This window comes from Gadus macrocephalus, chromosome 3 (assembly GCF_031168955.1).
Source record: "Gadus macrocephalus chromosome 3, ASM3116895v1".
Classification (NCBI taxonomy): Eukaryota; Metazoa; Chordata; class Actinopteri; order Gadiformes; family Gadidae; genus Gadus; species Gadus macrocephalus.
This window is the reverse complement of record NC_082384.1, coordinates 2,671,205-2,692,966: the sequence shown is the minus strand read 5'-3', so window position 1 is coordinate 2,692,966 and position 21,762 is coordinate 2,671,205. Positions and strand designations below refer to the sequence as shown.

General features: G+C 43.0%; 1 protein-coding gene and 1 long non-coding RNA gene across 2 annotated transcripts in view; one reads left to right on the top strand and one right to left on the bottom strand.

Moving 5' to 3' along the window:
- Nucleotides 1-21,762, top strand: part of LOC132453342 (nucleosome-remodeling factor subunit BPTF-like) — a 185,466-nt gene that overhangs the window by 89,758 nt on the left and 73,946 nt on the right. The gene's annotated exons all lie outside the window — the stretch shown is intronic.
- Nucleotides 13,780-16,230, bottom strand: LOC132453779 (uncharacterized). Its single transcript, XR_009524804.1, has 2 exons — nt 15,725-16,230; nt 13,780-15,618 (listed from the first exon to the last, which is right to left on the bottom strand). It is a non-coding gene; the product is annotated as an uncharacterized LOC132453779 (long non-coding RNA).

The window sequence follows — 21,762 nt, the reverse complement described above, 5'->3', positions numbered from 1 at the left end:
TTTCGTCTCATAAATCTGAAACACCAGGATGGTCCACCTCTGAAATTTTAAATTTTCATTTCGGTGGCGACTGTTTTAGCTTTCAGTCGGATCTGCACGGTGGAAACACCTCGGCAGTCTGCTCTGTGTGTTCACCCAATCTTCAAGAAAGTCTTCAAGTTCGGGCCATCTGCTTTTATTACCTCTGAAAGCTTTTTTTGACTTCTTGCATTGAGACAGTTCTTCCGGCTGGCGTTTCCAACGTCTCACCATTGACTCATTGATGCCAAGGCCACGTGCAGCAGCTCTATTTCCTTCTTTTACAGCCAGATTGACTGCCTATAACTTTAAAGCTGCATCATATGCATTTCTACGTTTGTTTTCCATAATGAGGGTTTGTGCATGAAAACTTCCATGCATGAAAACTGTTTCGCTTTCGTAATATTTGTCTTGCTCTCGTTCTCGTTCTGTCTTTCGTAGCCTACCACTCTCGGTCCACTTTTACTTTCGCGCGCTACCTGAGGCTTTTCCGGCCTCCAGCGTTTCCTGCTGGAGCCCGCCACTGGTGGCGGGGTGCGGACCGGTCATAGAGCCCATAAAGTTAAAGTCGGTGGACTGTAACCTGTAAAATCCATAGATTTAGGAGGTCCCCTAGTGGACGTTAGCTGTAAAAATCCATAAATTAGCCGCACCGTTATATAAGCCGCAGACTCGAAAAATGGGGAAAAAGGCGCGGCTTATAGTCCGAAAATTACGGGAAGCTAAATAAGCCTTTTACAACAGTATGTAATGATATAACAAAGACCAAATCCTCAAAGACATCTATTATCCTGCTATAGCATTGGATTCCCAGCTGTTCCTCTGCTCCCCTCCTCCCCCTGCACCCTATCCCTGATGGAGTCCATATTGGAAACCCAGGCTTTTGATCTCAATCAGATACCGAGATATGCATGGATTAAAGTTCTCCGTCGCTACGACGGATTTCCGTCATTTGGAGTTCACAGAGGCCACTTCACATCTCCGATAACGTCGGGACAAATTTACAAACAGGCGTCATTTGGATAAACTAATCGCATATTAAGGATCTAAATAGGTACTTTCTCGCATAAAAAAATATTAAAACTTAAGAAAGTGATGTATTAACAGCACTGAAGCGAGAATTAAAACAGCTTTTAGCAGCTTTACCGCTACCGCTGCCGCGAAATGCATTCTGGGAAACTTGCATACTGTATACTGCGGTGCAGTCGGTCTGCTGTATACTGCATACTGAATCCCACATTCAGTATGCAGTATACAGTACATACTGCGCAGTATGTAGTCGGCAGTACGGTAGTATGCAGTTTCGAACATGGACATAATACACGCGTGTATTATGTCGTCATACGTCAACGCCGGTAAAATTGTCAAATTATATAGTGAGTATTTAAAAGGTCTACCGTTAAAATTGACTGAAAACACAAGCATTTTAATGTACATCCCGATTATATATTAAATATATTATATACAAATGTATATATATACATACCATTTTCGCGCCACATCTTACGTCTCTTTGTTGTGTTAGTGTTGAGTGTCGGAGCGAAAGTTAAGCTAGTATGAACTCCCTTATAATGATTGACGGCTCTGATGTATCGGATATTGATAAAACACAAAAAAATAAATGGAGATGGGCATGGCTGACGGAAACGGGGAACGATGGCAAGCCTTACGGTTCATGGTGCAAAAAAATGAGACAAGCTTTGCAAAAAAAAAATCTTAGAGTCTAATTGAAAAGACAACAAAAAAATTGCAATAGATGCAAAAGAACAGCTGTTTAAAATCCTCCTGTAAAACAGTATTGGTCGAGCATTTAAACGTGATGGCTGCATTTGGTGCTGACGTCTTATACATTTGTATTTCTTAAGCAGGTGTCAAGTAACCTAACCTGGAACATGTTTCACACACTGCACGTGACTTGGCTGTAGCGCGAATAAAATTTCAGTCAGAAGATTTTTTTTCACTTTAATCCCTGGATATGACATGGAGAGGTTGTAAATTGGCTGCCAAACTAGAAGGATTGTGGCAGCTTTACAGTAAACCATGATTTGGATTTGTTTCCTCCCTTTGAAATGTCCCATCAAACACATCAAAGCAAATCCATTATTATTCCAATATACCGGCCGGATCGTGATCTTCCCCCAGCTCTTCAGCAGAGCTTCTGTGTTTTTGCTAGCACAGTCCCATGGGTTCAAGGACTTGATCTTACGGTTTGGGTTCCTTTGCTGGGCGGAGCAGTAAGGTCATACAAAGGTCATATCCTACTAGGGATGCACGATATATGAGCATTAATATCGGTATCAGTTTCGGCTGATGTTCATAATTTTTTAAGGCAAGGCACGGCAACTTTATTTATATATAACTTTTCATACACAAGGCAGACTCAAAGTGCTTCACATATAAACATTGTCATGCAATAAAATAATAGATAAGTAAAAGAAAACATATGCAAAGAAATGAGTAAAATAGAAAGTTAAAAAGGCATTTTAGTATTAAAATAGAAAATAAAGGCAAAGTTAAAAAAGCTTTTTGGAAATTGCAATATATTTAAGATTTAGCAGAAAGCTAAAGCAAACATAAAAGTCTTGTCTTGTTTTAAAGGTGCTCAGAGTTGGGGCAAGTCTTAAATCCTCAGGGAGTTTATTCCAGCTTTTTGTTACATATGGCGCGTTTCCACTGCAGGGTGCGGAACGGATCGGATCGCAAAGGTGCGGGTCGGGTCGCGTTTCCACCGCCAAAAGTGGGCGTGACCCGGGCTTTGCCGTACCCGTTCCGGCCCCATTCTCGGGACTCCTCCGTTGCGGTACCCAAAACGAGACCAGATGCCTGAAAGGGTCCCGTGAAATTCTAGCTACACCCCCCCTTCGTTGATTGGTCGACAGAATCGTCACTTCCGGGTGACGCGGGGATAAAAACAAACAAACAGTAGCCTCGAGGTATTATTCTTTACAATTAACATGTCGCGTAAAAAGCTTGCTTGGGCGAACAAGGAGGTGGAGACGTTCGTCTGCATTCTTGGGGAGGAAGACGTTGTTTACGATGTTTACGTAGCTGCCGCGGCGATCGACATCCGGCCTACCACCAAGGGTACTGTCGGCAGTGGAAACGCGACCTCGGAACTGAGCTGGGCTATACCGCCCCCTCCCTACCGCACCTTTGCGATCCGATCCGTTCCGCACCCTGCAGTGGAAACGTGGCATTAGTAACTAAATCCTGCTTTCCCATGTTTCGTGTTTACTCTGGGGATAATTAACAGATTGGTCTCAGAGGATCTTAGTGGTCTAGAACAGGGGTTTTCAAAGTGTGAGAGTGAGCCCCCCCTCAGAGAAAAAAATTCAGCTGAGCCCCCCCCCCCCAAAAAAAAAGTTCTAAAGACCTGTGTTTTGAAAGCTATCCTAATTATTTTACACATTTTAAACATCTCTGATCATAATTTTAAAACATTTGAAACATATTTTTTAAACATTTGAAACATATTTCTGAAACATTAAAACATCTTTGTGCGTTTTTAAACACATTTCTTAACACAATTTATGAACTTTATCTAAGCATGTTTTAGCTTAACCTTTTTTAAATACATTTGAACATCTTAATCTGTGTAAACTGCCAGTTTACACAGATTCATTCAGGGTCCCCGACTCTGAATTTTCAGAGTCGAATCAGATCTTCTTTTTCAGTCCAGAGATTCGACTATTCGGCGGGGTTTGTTTACCGGCGTTGCTATGGTGACCTAAATTATTATAAGCAACTGAAAACGATGCAGATTTGAAACTAAAACTGTGATTCTGAAAAAAGTATAAATGCTATCAAAATTCCGTTTCGATAGTATTGAAGATACAAGTGTGTAGATTTGTTCAATGGTTTGAACTATGGTAAACGGTCGAAAAATGAATGAGTTACGATGTCTAGAAGTAGTTGTATCAGAATGGGCTGGCGTCTTCAATGAAAACAGCTGAAAACGAAGCGGTATGAAACTAAAACTGTGATTCTGAAGAAATTTTAAATGATATCGAAATTCTGTTTAGATATTATTGAAGATACAAGTGTGTAGATTTGTTAAATGGTTTGCACGAAGATAAACGGTTGAAAATCGATTTAGTTAGGTTACTTCTACAGTTGTAGTACGATTGATGATTTGAATCATCGACTTTCAGGTTTTTCTTCGGGTTTATTTTTTTCTCACGTCGCGCCCCCCCTGAAGAACTCTGGCGCCCCCCAGGGGGGGCGCGCCCCACAGTTTGAAAACTCTAGAAGGCTTATGTAGTGGAAGCATATCAGTTAAATATTTTGGGCCTAAATCATGTAAGGATTTAAAGGTTAGCAACATGATTTTAAAATCAATTCTCTGACCTACAGGAAGCCAATGTAACGATTTAAGAATTGGTGTAAGATGTTAAATTTTTTTGGTCTTTGTTAGAACTCTAGCAGCAGCATTCTGAACAAGCTGAAGCTTCCTCAGTTTGTTTTGGGAGAGCTGTGAGGAGACCATTGCAGTAATCAAGCTTACTAGTGATAAAGGCATGTACAAGTCTTCGGTGGACATGAGCCCTCTAAGTCTTGCTACATTTTTAAGGTGATAATATGCAGATTTTGTAACTGATTTGATGCGACTGTCAATGCAAATCTGAATCCATGATAACCCCTAGATTTCTGGCTTTCATTGAGGTTTTCAGGGACAGAGAGTGAAGGTGCTGGGTTACTCTAAGCCTTTCCGTTTTAGAACCAAATACAATTATCTCTGTTTTGTCATTTAGTTGAAGGAAATTTCGGCACATCCATTCTTTCACTTGCTCAATGCACTGGCACAGAAGATCTATGGGCCGATAGTCATTTGGTGATAGAGATACATAGATTTGCGTGTCATCAGCATAGCAATGATGGTCAATATTGTTATTTTGCATGATTTGCCCTAGTGGGAGCATGTAGATGTTGAATAAAGAGGGTCCTAAGATCGAACCTTGTGGGACTCCACATGTCTCGTTGGTTGATTCTGATACAAAGTCGCCAAAGGAAACAAAGTAGTTCCTATTTTGTAGGTAGAACCTGAACCAATTTAAGACTGTGCCTGAAAGCCCAACCCAGTTTTCTAACCTGTCCAGAAGTATTGTGTGGTCTACAGTGTCGAATGCAGCACTGAGGTCAAGTAGCATTAGTATTGAGGTTTTGCCAGAGTCTGTGTTAAGACGGATGTCGTTTACAACTTTAGTAAGGGCGGTCTCAGTGCTGTGCAGGAGACGAAATCCTGATTGGAAGGTGTCATAGCAACCAGTTGATGCCAGGAAGTGATTAAGTTGCTGGAGGACATATTTCTCAATGATTTTACTTATGAAGGGTAGATTTGATATTGGTCTGTAGTTGTTAATAATAGTGGCATCTAGGCTCCACTTTTTTAAAAGGGGTTTATTAACTGCAGTTTTCAAAGCTTTTGGGAAATTGCCTGACTGGAGAGAGTTGTTAACTATGTGCAATATGTCTACTGCTAGGCAGTCGAAAACATTCTTAAAGATTCCATGACATGAAAATCTCACTTTATGAGGTTTTCTAACATAAATATGAGTTCCCCTAGCCTACCTATGGTTCCCCAGTGGCTAAAACTTGCGTTTGGTGTAAAACGAGCACTAGCTGTTCTGCTCGCCTTTGAAAAAGCTGAGGCTCAAGCGCGCTGATTTGGAATGTCTTTATTTATGTCGTCATAAAGCATCTAAGCTCCTCCCCTTACTCTGCCTGGCCCGCCCAGAGACGTTGGCCCGCCAATGAGACACGACCGTGCGAGCGCCACATGTGTGTGTGTGTGAATACACACACTGTAACGCAAGTGTTTCTTGTCGGTTCTTTGACGTCTCTTGTATTTACACAACGAGACTGTAGTGGGGGTTATCTGAGCCATGGTTGAGAAGGAATTGGGGAAAGGAACTTTGGCTTTGACTCGCTGAAGTACATGAAATGCGACATGCCGCCGGTTGCAGCGAGGCACCATCGCCCGGAAGCGGGTAGCCGGCAGCAGGCAGCGCGCGGTTCAGTCTACTTCACATTGATGTGAAAGTGGAAGAACCAGAGACGTCGCAGAACCCGACAAAGTCGTTTGTGATTTATAATATCGTCTGGAGGCCCACACAGCTTTTGGCCGTGATAATATGTATTATATGATATAGATATCTATGTATTATATGATATTATTTAGATATAGAGCTCCAGGACGTGGAGGTGTTGTACACTTCCTTATTATTTGGATAACCGTTCTGCTTTTGGTGTTATGGCGCATAACACGTCGGACTCTCGTCTCTGGTATTTCTACAACGACTCGTAGTTTGGGTTATCTCAGCCAAGGTTGAGAATGAATTGGTGGGAAGGAACTTTGGCTTTGACTCCCTCAAGAACATGAACCACGACATGGAGGAGAAAGGGATTGTTGGCGGCGAATGTCTCCCGCTTGAGCCCCGCTGAGGGACCACCGCCGGAGGCGGAGGTGCCTAAGCGCTGCCCGGCAACAATCCCTTTCTCCTCCTTGTCACGGTTCAGTCTACTTCACATTGATGTGGACGTGGAAGAACCAGGAACGTCGGAGAACCCAACGAGGTCATTTGAGATTCATAATATCGGCTCACACAGCTTTTGGCCGTGATAATATATATTATATGATATAGATATCTATGTAGGCTATATGATAATATTTAGATATAGAGCTCGAGGACTCCCGTGTGTTCTAGAATATTTACAGAACACGGCTAAAGGCTGTGTGCGCCTCGCCATTGCGATACATCCACTGTTAACAGAGCGCATGGTACCGTGGCTGCAAGCAGCTCAGGGCCAAACCCCCACCCTCCTCCTTGACCCGCCTCACTCCCTCATTTGCATTATAGCGACAGACGCCAAAACAGCACATTTGGGGGAAGCTCAATGTGCGACTGGCTCGGAGTGGCTGTAACTCTGCACCACGGCTGAATTTCGGGAACGTCTTTGAATACTGTGTTAGTTTCCCACTGATACCTATGTTAAAGAATACATCAAATAGCATGTCATGGGACCTTTAAAGAGGTTGGCAGGTAAATTATCAAGGGGATGGCTTTAGTTGTGTCAGTTTCCACAAGAGTTTGAGAGTCTAACATTAAAGCATGCCATCCTTGCCACGCTACATTTGCCTGAACAGGGTGGTAGTCCAACATTTTTGTTTGATGTGGAGATATCGATGGCGTGTCTGATGCCTTCAATTTTATCTGTATAAAAAGCTGCAAACTCATTGCATTTCTGCGTGGAATGGAGATCAGGTGGAATTTGTGTTGGGGGGGTTGGTCAATCTGTCAACAGTTGCAAATAGGGCTTTTGCATTATTAGTGTTGGTTTTAATGACATTGGAGAAAATTCTTTCTCTAGCACTTTTTAAATCTAAATCCAGATGGAGTCCATATGCCGATATTTAGCATATCGGCATCGGCCCGATGAGTAAAATTAGGCCGATATCCACAACCGATGTATATCCTCTAGTTGCTGTTTGTGTGTCGGGAGAGGGAAAAAGGAGGGGGAGGGGGATTTGGCCATGTGTGCAGAAGGATTATTTGTTTATCAACACGGCGGATATGCACGCAGAATGATCGCAAAAAAATAAATGTTTGACCGGTTGCAATGGTTATCTCTGTGTGGTTAATTTGCAGTTGCGGTGTTAATTAGCGATGTCAGTTTACTGTTAAATTAAACTGTAATCAGAAAACGCGGTTATATGTTATAGACCCTATAGCAGGCTTCTCCAAACGGCGGTCCGGGTCCGGACCAAGTGACCAATTTAAAATAATAATATAAAAAAAAAAATATATATATATATATATAATTATTATTTAATTTATTTTTTTGATTTCACTATACAAAGCATGATTATGTTAGTAAAATCATTTCTCACTGAAATACAAATAGTCAGAATAGTCTGTAGTACAGCATAAAAACAGCAAAAAGCAATGAACTCCTCCCTCCGTCTGTCACGGCATGTGCGTAATCTCATCTCATCTCATTTTCGTCCGCTTATCCGGGGTCGGGTCGCGGGGGGAGCAGCTCAAGCAGGGGGCCCCAGACTTCCCTTTCCCGGGCCACATTGACCAACTCTGACGGGGGGATCCCGAGGCGTTCCCAGGCCAGTGTTGAGATATAATCTCTCCACCTAGTACTGGGTCTTCCCCGAGGTCTCCTCCCCACTGGACGTGCCTGAAACACCTCCCAAGGAAGGCGCCCAGTGGGCATCCTTACCAGATGCCCGAACCACCTCAGCTGACTCCTTTCTAAGTATGTGCGTAATAGCGTCACTCAAAAAATAGCCAATCAAATTTTTTGTTTACCGGAAGAGCGATTTGGAATGAGAAAATGGCTTGCTCGAAAATAAGAAAAGTTGACCCCGAAAACAGACATTTTAAAGATGAATGAACTGACCAATACATGTTCATTCTCCCGCAAGGCAGAACCAAATCTTTGTTGTGTCTTTTATGTGTTGAAACCGTGTCGCTGATAAAAAGCGGGAATATTAAGCGGCATTACGAATCCAAACACAGATCCTTCGAGGAGAAGTATTCCCAGAAGTCAGAAGTAAGAGCGTGGAAAATATCCGAGCTGAGAGCTCAGTATGACAGGTCTACACGTGTCTTCACACACTCATTTAAAGGCCATCAACGTGCAAATGAATGCTCACTTAAGATTGCATGGATATCTGGGCAACATAAAAAAAACTTTCAGTGACTGTTGTGAAGGAGTGCTTGAACGCCGCTACCGAGACGTTACTTGTAGGTAAACAAAGGGATGAATTGTGTGAAAAAATAAAGCAAATCCCAATGTGAGCTGCAACGACAACCAGAAAATCTGAAATGTTATCAGATGACGCACTGTCACAGCTTGATGCGGCTTTTCAGAGTGCCCCATCCTTAGCCATTGATGACTTTTCAGATGTAACGGATAATGCCCAGCTTTTGGTTTATGTGCGATTGTTTCATCAACACAATAAAGAGATCTGTGAGGACCTGTTGGGTCTAACACCACTTGAGACACACACAAGACGAGAAGATATTTATGAGGCTATTAAGGAGATGCTGTCAAAGAGGGGGATTGATCTAACAAAGGTTGTCTCAGTCACTACAGATGGGGTACCTGTTTTGCTTACTTGAAATGTAGACCTAGTGTACCTGTTTTGCCTGCTTGAAATGAAGGCCTAATGCTCTTTTTGTGTTTATTTGAAGTGTAGGCCTAGTGTTCCTGTTCTGCTTAGTTGACATGTAGGCCTTAGGCACTTTTTATGTTTAATTGAAATGCAGGCCTAATGTACCTGTTTTGTTTATTTGAAATATTAATATGAGTTACTTTGTCTTACTAGTTTTTCATGGTTAAAAGTAAGCTATTTGGAAATTGATAATAAATACATCTGAAATTATAAGGTAATATGTCGTGTTGATTTTATTTGACAAAAGAAGGCTATTAGGACGTGGTAGATTCAGACCTTTTTTTGGAAGGAATTGGACCTTGTTCAATTTTAATTGAAGACCCCTGCCCTGTAGTATCTATGGTATAAAGGCTGGGACGAATTTCAAATTATAATGTTATGTTGAAAGTATAGACCTTCGCGATTCCCATTGAAACGAATGACGCGGTGATTATTCTTCAAAATGAGAGCTGGTCAATTGTGAAAATTAATTAAACTGTAATCAGACAACGCGGTTATATGCTATAAACCCTAGAGCAGGGGTCGGCAATTAAGTTTGGCCTCGGGCCAACATTTTCCAGGCAGTAGGTGGCGGGCCAGAACATTATCAAAGGCTAGTTCAAGGAATTGATTAATAAAAGTGCATCTAGAACTGCGTCGCTGGCCCGTTAGCTGGCTTAGTCACATGCCTACCAAGTAGGGCTGGGCGATATGGGCCAAAATGAATATCTCAATATTTTTTTACTATATCTCGATACAAGATGTATATCTCGATATATTTTGAATCTCCTCTAGAGAACATCATAAATGCTCGATTCAACCATGTCTGGCATAATGTTACGTCAGTAATAATTCTAGTATTACTGAAACATAAGTCTGCATGTAGATTACATGAAACAACATATTGTTTAAACTCATTAGTGCTTTCTATTGGAACAATTTAGAACTTGCACATAAGAAAAGGAAAATCACAGCAAGTTCGATTTACCAACACAGCATTTATTCAAACCGTTAATTATTTAAATAACGGTTTGAATAATAATTATTATATATACACTGCCAGACGAAGGATCCAGTGCTATTCTTTTTCGAAACCAAATCCTCAGTTTCCATCCTTTTTTCTCTCTCTGGCTGTTCTCACTCACCGGTCGGAGGTACACACACCTACAGCAGCGCGCCTTCCAGACTACGTCACACACGCGCGTCCATGAGAATCTCGTGGACTCGCAATGGGCGGGGGGAGTGAGTGTGTTTAGAGAGCCACAGGAAAGAGTGAGAGAAGGGAACGCTGTGCGTTAAACAAACCCCGAGAAGCCCAATCCCTATGAGCTCCCCACGCTACGGCCATCCGGAGGCGCCCAGAGCTTTTGGCCGTGATATTATAAAACAATTATATTATATTGACAGCTGATTGGCTGTCATCACGCGAAATTCGCATCAAAGTTGAAATATTTCAACTCGAGCGAATTTGTCGCGCCACAAATTTTTGCCCGATACGCATCTCTACGTTCACTTTGTATGAGATCTTGTCGCCCCGTCGCGTGAAAGCACAACGAGTATGCCGGCGGCGGCAAAAAGAAACATTGCGTGCCAATTTGTATTCGATGTTCGCGACAGGGGCATTTTATTCATCCCCTGGAGAACATCTCGCGATACATTGCATATATTCGATATATCGCCCAGCCCTACTACCAAGCACTAGATGACTCTTAAAAGACGTATATATAAACAAGTGTATGCCCTAATCACGTAAATGTCATGCCTGATCACGTTGGGTAGAGGTGTGGCTGCACTGTCTCCACAGAGATAACGCAGCGATATCATCATGACTAGTTCTAACTGGAGAGAAAGTGAAATCTGCGAGCTGCTGATCATGTGAGAGAAGGTGATGCAGTCATATTAAACAAAGACGTTGAAAGATGTTGCGATCTACGAGAGAGAAGCAGAGGAACTGTCCTTACGAGGCTTTTGTCGGGATAAAAAACCCTAACCCATCCCTAACCCAAAAGTGGTCAGCAAAATAAAGAATATGCTGGCGTTTGTAGCCCACACTCGACTGAATCGGCTTGGCAGTGTAGAAAGGCCTTATGCTGGAGAGAGGGCAGTAGTGCGCACCTAAAAAAGCAGCCAACCACTCTTAAAACACTTCACGCATGACAACACACACACCACGGTGGGTGCTGACTGACTGCACACACAACACAACACGCACACACGCACCACGGCAGGTGCTGAATTCACACACACCACGGCGGGTGCTGTTTGACTGTGCATATGCACACAACATGGCGGGTGCCGACTGACCGTGCGCACACACAGGCACATGCACATATACACACACCATGGCGGGTGCTGACTGACTGCGCACACCAACAAACCTTCGTTCCTAGCCTACTCGTCGTTAGAAGAGCTGTAGGCGAAGTAGCCTCATCAGACTGTACTTGCGTTAAACGGCAATGTCTCAGAGCTTGCCGTCTTAAATCTTTTGTGGACTTTTGTCAACACCTCCTGCCTTTCCATACGTGCAGTATCACACAAAAATAGGTAATGTCAGGTCGCCATGGTTGTTGTATATAGGCCAATAGAGGGGGGTTCCGTTTCATTTATTATTGGATAGTTTCCAATAACTCCGGCTCAGCCCCTCGCAGCTTACGCGTGCCCGTGACGAGTGTGTCTCTAACCTTCCGGGACTAGTAGCAGGATTTGATAGCATTACATTAAAAAACACATTTAAGCGAACAGATATAGATATTCGATATAAAAAAAAAAGCTAAAAAAACATAACTTCATAATAATCTGGCGGGGCAGATTATATGTCTGGCGGGCCAGTTATTACCAGCTAGTTATTACCAGTTGCCAACCCCTGCCCTAGAGTATCTGTGGTATAAAGGTTGGGACGAATTTCGAATTATAAATATGTACACTTTATGTTGAAAGTATAGACCGACGCGATTCCCATTAAAAAGAATGGCGCAGTGATTATTCCTCAAAACGAGAGCTGTTAAATTGTGAAAAATGAATTAAACTAATCAGACAACGCGGTTATATGCTATAGACCAGTGGTTCTCAACCTTTTTTGAGCAAACGCCCCCCTGACCTTACCCTGATCCTCTTGCCCTCTTGCCCCCCCCCCCAATAAAAATAAATAAATAAACTAACAACCCCACTCACACTCGTGTTATATTGCTTAAAAGTGTCATTGTATCGTTTTTCATTGAAATTGCGGTGGTCACAAATTTGGAAAAAATGTAAATAAATATTAATGAATATTCATGACCTGCAAATGTCTCACCTCTGATTGGCTAACAGCACTGTCCATCACTGTAAACCCAATTAAACTTCCAGGGAGGGGGGGGATCTATTGGCCAAGGGAGAAGAGTTGAGGAAGAAATGGTTGGATAACTACGGGCACCGTGACAGCAGCCCGGGCAACGCGTGCGCCGCGGCCCGGGAACCGCGGGCACGGCACTCCCACGCCTCCCGCTGTGCCCCGTCAATGAATGAATGGCCCGGGAACCGCGGGGACTTTGACAGCGGCCCCGGCAACGCGGGCACCGGAGCCCTGGAACCACGGGCACCGAGGCACTCCCACGCCTCCCGCTGTGCCCCGTCAATAAATGAATGGCCCGGGAACCTCGGGCACTGTGACAGCGGCCCGGGCAACGCGGGCACCGCGAAAACAGATCGCGTGCAGAGCCCTTATTAAGCCTATATATTTTGTATTTGAAATGCAACAGTCTTTTCGTGGAGACTACGCTCAGAGCAGCTGGAACCTAACAGCAAGAGGAAGGAGGAAAACGGGCTACGAGACAATTTGTTGTTTGCTATCGCCCATGTTTGATTGTGTTGTGTTGTTTATTGAACTGTTAACCCGCAAACTTGGGTTATGTTTATCAGCGATAGAGATCATGACGATAGCTGATGTAAAGGGAGTCCGGGCGTGTGCAGGACCGAACCGCGCTGTATGACCACTGTTACACTGTGCAGACAGTAAAGAAAAAATTGAAAACTGAATGTTTATAAAACGCCCCCAAAAAATTGGAAAAAAATCACATTCCCAGCGCCCCCCTAGGTTGTGCGAACGCCCCCCAGGGGAGGTACCGCCCCCATTGAGAAACCATGCTATAGACCAGGGGTCTTCAATTAAAATTGAACTAGGTCCAGAAAGGTCCGAACCTCGTTTCAATGGGAATCGCGAAGGTCTATACTTTCAACATAACATTATAATTTGAAATTCGTCCCAGCCTTTATACCATAGATCAGGGATGCCAGGGTGAAATCTGTCAGGGGGCCAGATTGTTTTCAAGTGGGACCTCGGGGGGCCAAATTACCGGTACACTTTTGGCCTGGCAAGACCAAACACTAAACAAATAGACATGCTATTTGATATAATTAATGAAGGCCTGCTATACATTAAAAATTAATTGCAATACACAATAGCCTCGCAACGAAGCATACAATTATATGGCAGCCAAAAGCAATTTACCCTTTTTAACTGTGTAACATTAACCTCTGTATGTCAGTAACTTACATTTAAAATATTTTAAAAACAACAAGTTGACTAGGTCACATACATAACACAAGTAAACTGTAAATTACTTTCATCAAATGTATTGACAACTTGCACATAAAATCATCTGGATGCACAGGCCTAATTAGGCAAATTAAAAAGATGGCCAGGCTAAGTAGCCAAGGCCTAAAGAAGTCAAAATATGTACCAAGGTTAAGTACTCAAACAGGTCAGGTGACTAAATATTAATAATTAATAATGAATTAATAATAAAAAAAATATTACAACATTACAACAAGCAACTGATAGCACATTAACTTTGTCAATCAACTCCCACAAATATTTCCACATACCTATCTCCTTTATTTCCTCCCCATCATTACTTCCCTGCACTATGAAACATGAGGAAGCCAGCTACATTTTACATGTCGAAGCCAGAAGCCTTTTAGTTTTCACCAGCTTGTCCACATTGGGGGACAGGCTCTGGGCCGTGGCTATTTTCATGACATCATTGAGATGTCCATGTGTCAGGCGATTGCGCACTTTCGATTTATTAAAATTCATTACTGAAAATGCCTGCTCGCATAAATATGTTGTGCCAAACATAGAGGATTTTACCTGCAAAGGCAGTGATAATTGGGTACTCGGGTGGCAAAGACTGGTAAAATGATTCAATACCAGTAAATGCGTACGCATCTTTCAACCGCGCACAGCATTGCAAGTCTATCAGTTCCATTTGCATCCCCTCTGGGACCTCGGAAGCATCCGTCGTGAATGGAGAGCGAAAAAGCGCAAAGTCCTTTTCCAGTTCAGTGAAAACCGTGAATCGTGAGTCAAACTCGTGCATGAGGCCGGAAAGCAAGCTTGCATACTTGACCATGCTCTGATGGTTGACAGACAGAGATTTTAAACATGGGAAATGGGCTGCATTGCGCTGGCTGAGCTGTGCCTTCCATAACGCAAGTTTATTTTGAAAGGAACGGACACTGTCATAATACTCGGTAACGAGTTTATTGCGACCTTGCATAGTAACATTCAAGACGTTTAAGTGTTCGGTAATATCCACTAAGAAGGCAAGGTCTCTGATCCATTCGGGGTCGTCCAATTCCTCCACAGGCTTCCCTTTAGCCTGCATGAACTCGTCTATCTCTTTACGTAATTTGTAGAACCGTTTGAGCACTGCGCCTCGGCTCAACCAACGCACATCGGTGTGATAGGTAAATGGTAAATGTCATTTTCAAAAAAAAATGCATCGAATTGCCGATGGTTAAGCCCTCTGGCCCTGATAAAATTGACAGTGGCAATAACAACACTCATAACATGCTCCATTTTCAGACTTTTGCAGCACAACGCCTCTTGGTGTAAAATACAGTGAAAGTTCCAGAATACCTGGTCTGGGTTTGCCTCTCATACCTTTTCTCTCAACTTCACGACCACCCCGGCCTTTCTTCCTACCATGGAAGGTGCACCATCCGTAGCCACACTGACGGCGCGACTCCAGTCCACCTCCAGAGTGTCAAGGGCCCCGACAAGGCTAACGAACACGTCGTTAGCTGTAGTCGTGTCTGTCATGGGTACCACGGAAACAAACTCCTCCGTGACATTCAAGGCAGCATCCACTCCGCGAATAAATATCGCCAACTGGGCCGTATCAGTCACATCAGTGCTCTCGTCAAGGGCAATAGAGAACGCGATGAATGACTTTATCTTCTCTTTAAGTTGGCTGTGCAAGTCGCTGGAGAGCTCTTCCACTCTCTCGGTCACTGAAGTCGGGATAAGCTGATGTTCGCTAGGGCTTGTCGACTTTCTGGACACACTAGCTCGGCTGCCTTTGTGATGCACGTCCTCACGAATTCCCCCTCAGAGAAAGGCTTGGAAGCTTTAGCTATCTCCCATGCGATGACATAGCTCGCCTTCACTGCCCCTAAACATGAAGTAAAATGTTTTGTTAGTATACAGAAATCCCCATTCGAAAACAACTAGGCTACAGTTGTCGTAAAAATAAGACTTTGAGAAGAATTAAAACGAACCTTCATATGTCTCTCGGCATTTCGAGAAAGCGGATTGCTGTTTTCTGAGGGATGAGGCTAGCTCGTTTAGCCTTTGTGCCCTGCGTTGCCCTGTGTACTCGTTGTACTTCTCCTGATGGGTCTCGTAATGTCGTCTGATGTTGTACTCCTTTGGCACAGCCACTTGTTGCGAACAACATACAGGTTTGCCCCCCACTTCCCAAAATAAATACTTTTCTTTCCATCTCTCCTGAAAGACACGACATTCAGAGTCAACCTTCCGCTTCTTTGATAACATCCTGACTGATATCGAGCGGGAGCAACGTGTTCCTTAGAACGTTGGTCAGTGCACACGCTGCAACTGAGACGGGCAAGACAAACTGTTGGATTACGTGGAAAATAATTAAAAATAATCATTATACTTAAAACCATTAAGTAAGGATAAAAAACAAAAGTAGATTTACATTTGTTGATATTGTATCATAATTTTATTTATAAAAAAAAAAAAAACTCTTCCCAACCACTGATGTAACGGGGCCGAATGTGATGTCAATTCGGGCCGAATCCGGCCCGCGGGCCGCCACCACGGCATCCCTGCCATAGATACTATAGGGCAGGGGTCTTCAATTAAAATTGAACAAGGTCCAATTCCTTCCAAGAAAGGTCCGAATCGACCATGTCGTAATAGCCTACTTTTGTCAAATACAATCAACACGGCATGTTACCTTATAATTTCAGATGTATTTATTTTCAATTTCCAAATAGCTTACCTTTTAACAATGAAATACAAGTAATACAAAGTAACGCATATTAACATTTATGGTAAACAAAACAGGTACATTAGACATGCATTTCACGTAAACTAAAAAGTGCATAAGGCCTACATGTCAAGTAAACAGAACAGGAACACTAGGCCTACACTTCAAATAAACACAAAGTGCATTAGGCCTACATTTCAAGTAAGCAAATCAGGTACACCAGGCCTACGTTTCAAATAAACACAAAAAGATCATTAGGCCTACATTTCAAGTAAGCAAAAAAGGGACACTAGGCCTGCATTTCAATTAAGCAAAACGGGTACCCCATCTGTAGTGACTGAGACAACCTTTGTTAGATCAATCCCCCTCTTTGCCAGCATCTCCTTATTAGCTTCATAAATATCTTCTCGTCTTGTGTGTGTCTCAAGTGGTGTTAGACCCAACAGGTCCTCACAGATCTCTTTCTTGTCTTGATGAAACAATCGCACATAAACCAAAAGCTGGGCATTATCCGTTATATCTGAAGACACTTCAATGGCTAAGGATGGGGCACTCTGAACAGCCGCATCAAGCTGTGACAGTGCGTCATCTGATAACATTTCGGATTTTCTGGTTGTCGTTGCAGCTGACATTGTGATTAGCTTTATTTTTTCACACAATTTATCCCTTTGTTTACCTTCAAGTAACGTCTTGGCAGCGGCGTTCAAGCACTACTTCACAACAGTCGCATCACTGAAAGTTTTTTTTATGTTTCCCCAAAATCGATGCAATCTTAAGTGAGCATTCATTTGCACGTTGCTGGCCTGTAAATTAGTGTGATGACTCGCGTAGACCTCTCGTACTGAGCTCTCAGCTCGGACATTTTCCACTGAGTGAGTGCATGATCTTCGCTCTGTGAAGATCATTGCTTTGTGCTGTTTTTATGCTGTACTAGAGACTGTTCTGCCTTTCAATTAGTATTTCAGTAAGAAATTATTTTATAAACATAATCATGCTTTGTATAGTGAAATCCCCCCAAAAAAAATTCAATCTCCTCTTTTTTACTCCAGCTAAAGTTGTTAGTTAGCAAGGCGAGTAGGAGCGCAATCTGCAGGATACTAAGCGCAACAACATTTCAAAAAAATAAATAAAAAAATAAATAAAAAATCGGTTGTAATCGGCGTCTTTTTGGCAGATGTTGATTATTTTCAAAAAGGCTATAATCGGCCGATTAAATCGGCAGGCCGATGAATCGGTCGGGCCCTAATATTGAATTGGTCTAGGGTCCGGATAGGACCGTCACTTGGTCCGGACTAGGACCGCGGTCTGCCATTAGGAGATGCCTGCTATAGTCCCTAAAGTATCTGTGGTATAAAGGCTGGGACGAATTTCGAATTATAAATATGTACACTTTATGTTGAAAGTATAGACTGTCGCGATTCCCATTGAAACGAATGGCGCAGTAATTATATATATTTCTCTAAATACCTGTGTTTTGAAAGTTAATTTAATTATTTTACACATTTTAAACACCTCTGATCATGATTTTAAAACATTTTGGAAACATTTGAAACATATTTTTTAAACACATTTTTTAAACATTTGAAACATATTTCTGAAACATTTCAGCATCTTTGTGCGTTTTTAAACACATTTCTTAAAGGTCCCATGACATGCTATTTTATGTATTCTTTAATATAGGTATTAGTGGGCAACTAACACAGTATTCAAAGACGTTCCCGAAATTCAGCCGTGGTGCAGAGTTACAGCCACTCCGAGCCAGTCGCACATTGAGCTTCCCCCAAATGCGCTGTTTTGGTGTCTGTAGCTATAATGCCATTGAGGAGGAGCGAGGCGGGTCAAGGAGGAGGGTGGGGGTGTGGCCCTGAGCAGCTTGCAGCCACGGTACCATGCGCTCTGTTTACAGTGGATGTATCGCAATGGCGAGGCGCACACAGCCATTAGCCGTGTTCTGTAAATATTCTAGAACACACGGGAGTCCTGGAGCTCTATATCTAAATATTATCATATAGCCTACATAGATATCTATATCATATAATATATATTATCACGGCCAAAAGCTGTGTGAGCCAATATTATGAATCTCAAACGACCGCGTTGGGTTCTCCGACGTTCCTGGTTCTTCAACGTCCACATCAATGTGAAGTAGACTGAACCGCGACAAGGAGGAGAAAGGGATTGTTGCCGGGCAGAGCTTAGGCACCTCTGCCTCCGGCGGTGGCCTCTCAGCGGGGCTCAAGCGGGAGACATTCACCGCCAACAATCCCTTTCTCCTCCATGTCGTGGTTCATGTTCTTGAGGGAGTCAAAGCCAAAGTTCCTTCCCCCCAATTCATTCTCAACCTTGGCTGAGATAACCCCCACTACGAGTCTCGTTGTATAAATACCCGAGACGAGAGTCCGACGTGTTATGCGCCATAACACCAAAAGCAGAACGGTTATCCAAATAACAAGGAAGTGTACAACACTTGCGTTACAGTCCTGGAGCTCTATATCTAAATAATATCATATGGTACATATTTTCACGGCCAAAAGCTGTGTGCGCCTCCAGACGATATTATGAATCACAAACGACTTTGTCGGGTTCTGCGACGTCTCTGGTTCTTCCACTTTCACATCAACCCGAACCGCGCGCTGCCTGCTGCCGGCTGCCCGCTGCCGGGTGATGGTGCCTCGCGGCATCCGGTGGCATGTCGCAGTTCATGTACTTCAGCGAGTCATAGCCAAAGTTCCTTTCCCCCAATTCCTTCTCAACCATGGCTCAGATAACCCCCACGACAGCCTCGTTGTGGAAATACAAGAGACGTCAAAGAACCGACAAGAAACACTTGTTACAGCGTTAGTGTGTGTATTCACACACACACATGTGGCGCTCGCACGGTCGAGTCTCATTGGCGGGCCAACGTCTCTGGGCGGGCCAGGCAGAGTAAGGGGAGGAGCTTAGATGCTTGGTGATGTCCTAAACACAGACATTCCAAATCAGCGCGCTTGAGCCTCCGTTTTTTCAAAGGCGAGCAGAACAGCTAGTGCTCGTTTTACACCAAAAGCAAGTTTTAGCCACTGGGGGACCATAGGCAGGCTAGGGGAACTCATATTTATGTTAGAAAACCTCATAAAGTGAGATTTTCATGTCATGGGACCTTTAACAAAATTTACCAACTTTATATAAGCATGTTTTAGCTTAACCTTTTTTCAATACATTTGAACATCTTAATCTGTGTAAACTGCCAGTTTGGTCTCCTTTTTAGCTTAGTGGGAGCAATGAGTTTGCGTCTTTGACGCGCACAGGTGGCTGATGCGGGGCTGCACTGTAGAGAGGAATAAACAAAGGTCCTCCTCTACCCGCAGCCTTGACCGGTACTTCTTTTTAATCGTGGTTAACGCGGAAAAACCGTACTCACACAGGTATGTGGATGTGAAGGGGAGGAGAACCTGCATCGCTTTTTTGGAGAGGTGTGGGAACTCAGTCTTCAGCCAAAAAAGTGTGCAAGTGACACTTCACTCATCTTTTGTTTCAAGTCCATATTAGGGTTGAGCTCAACAAGGGCCTCTTCCTCTTGCATGGTCAGTCTATCACAGGGTGACACTGGGAAAGAGAATGGATTTCTCACCCACTGATTTGCTAAGGTCTCTTCTCCAAAATACTCTCCCAACTGCTCACGCAGCCCCTCCAAATGCGCAATGACCACCTGTTGTACAGTTCCCAGTTGGAGCCCTGCCTTCTCCACGACATCTTCCAAGGTTGGGAACATTTCCACCGAGCCCCGTTTAACACAAGCACACCACAGGTCCAACTTTTTCCTGAATGCAAATACTCGATCGTGTGCCAAAAATACATTGCATTCCTTGCCCTGCAGAGAGGTGTTCAGTGAGTTTATCCGTTCAAAACATTGTAACCCAGTTCCTGTCCTCCATATGCTGCAGCAGTTGAGAGCTGACCACATAGGATTTCACACTCCTATGTGGTCACATACCTCAGCACGGTCCATGATGAACTGTCAATCCAGAGAGGAAACCGCGGCCAACCTCGCATTTCTCCAACAAACTTTCACAGGGTTCCCGCAGGGTCTTAAAAAGTCTTAAAAGCATTGAATATATGAATTTGGAAATAATACCTTAAAAAGACTTGAAAAAGTCCTCAATTTTGATATGTGTCTTAAAAAATCTGCAGTATAACTTCTCCGTATCAACCCTCCTCAAAAGTTTCATTTCGTCAACCACTATTATTCTGATTAAATAACGTAGCCTAAATGAGTTGCGCGGCTCGGCTGCCAGATCGACTCGGGGACGGGTCCTAGATGCACAATAATGACGCACTTCCTGTAAACGCTGTCTTTTAAATGCGCATGCGCGTTTTATTCATTCCCATGTTATTCCCAAGTATTAACGATCTCCTTTTGTTTTCTAATCTATGAATAATAATCTAATGTACAAATTATTGCTGCCTATACTTGGGTTATATATAAAAGAAGAATCGGTTAACTCCATTCACTGAACGGGGCGATCCACTTTATTTCCAGCGCTCCCAACACAGAGGCCCCGTTTACACGAAGGGAAATTTACGCAGATATTTCCACACGGTTTGGTCTCTAATTTACACGAAAACGGGGAGAAACAGGGTTTTAGGTTCTGAAGCGTCACATTATGCGCCAGGAAATGCTTAACGTCATATGAGCGATAGATATATATATTAACGAGATGCCTCGTCCGCGCTGCTGGCCAATGGAGTCGAACGTCACCACTGGCGGCCATCTTACCACAGTAAGCTGCTCACCCCATAACATTGTGTTGGTAGAGGTACATGTCCTTTTTAAATAACCATAACTTGCTCAATTTTCAACCGATTTTCAAACGGTTTGGTTTGTTATGAACATCAGAGATGTAGGTATGACAGTACATACCTATGAATAATTGTTACGTTCTAAGAAAAATAGAATAATGTTCTAAAATAGGTACAAGATTTCCCTTTACAAATATACGTCAAGAAAGGCTGCATGTTGAAATCCCCACCCTGTACAGAGATGTATTTATTTAGTTATAACCATGTGTTTTCATATGAAATGAACATTAAACAGAACAGATAGGTGCAATAAATATACACATGCACAAGGTATTCATGTTATTTATGTCAAATCAATATATCGGCTACTAAAACTCAGCAATCTATTGTGTTGGTAACTTCACTCAAATCTATCTACAGTCAAGTATGCATTTAGACAAATACGATAAAATATGAATATAATATGTGCAACCTTTGAGGCTGTTCAAGACACAACATTGGTTTGCAGAGAACTATTTACAG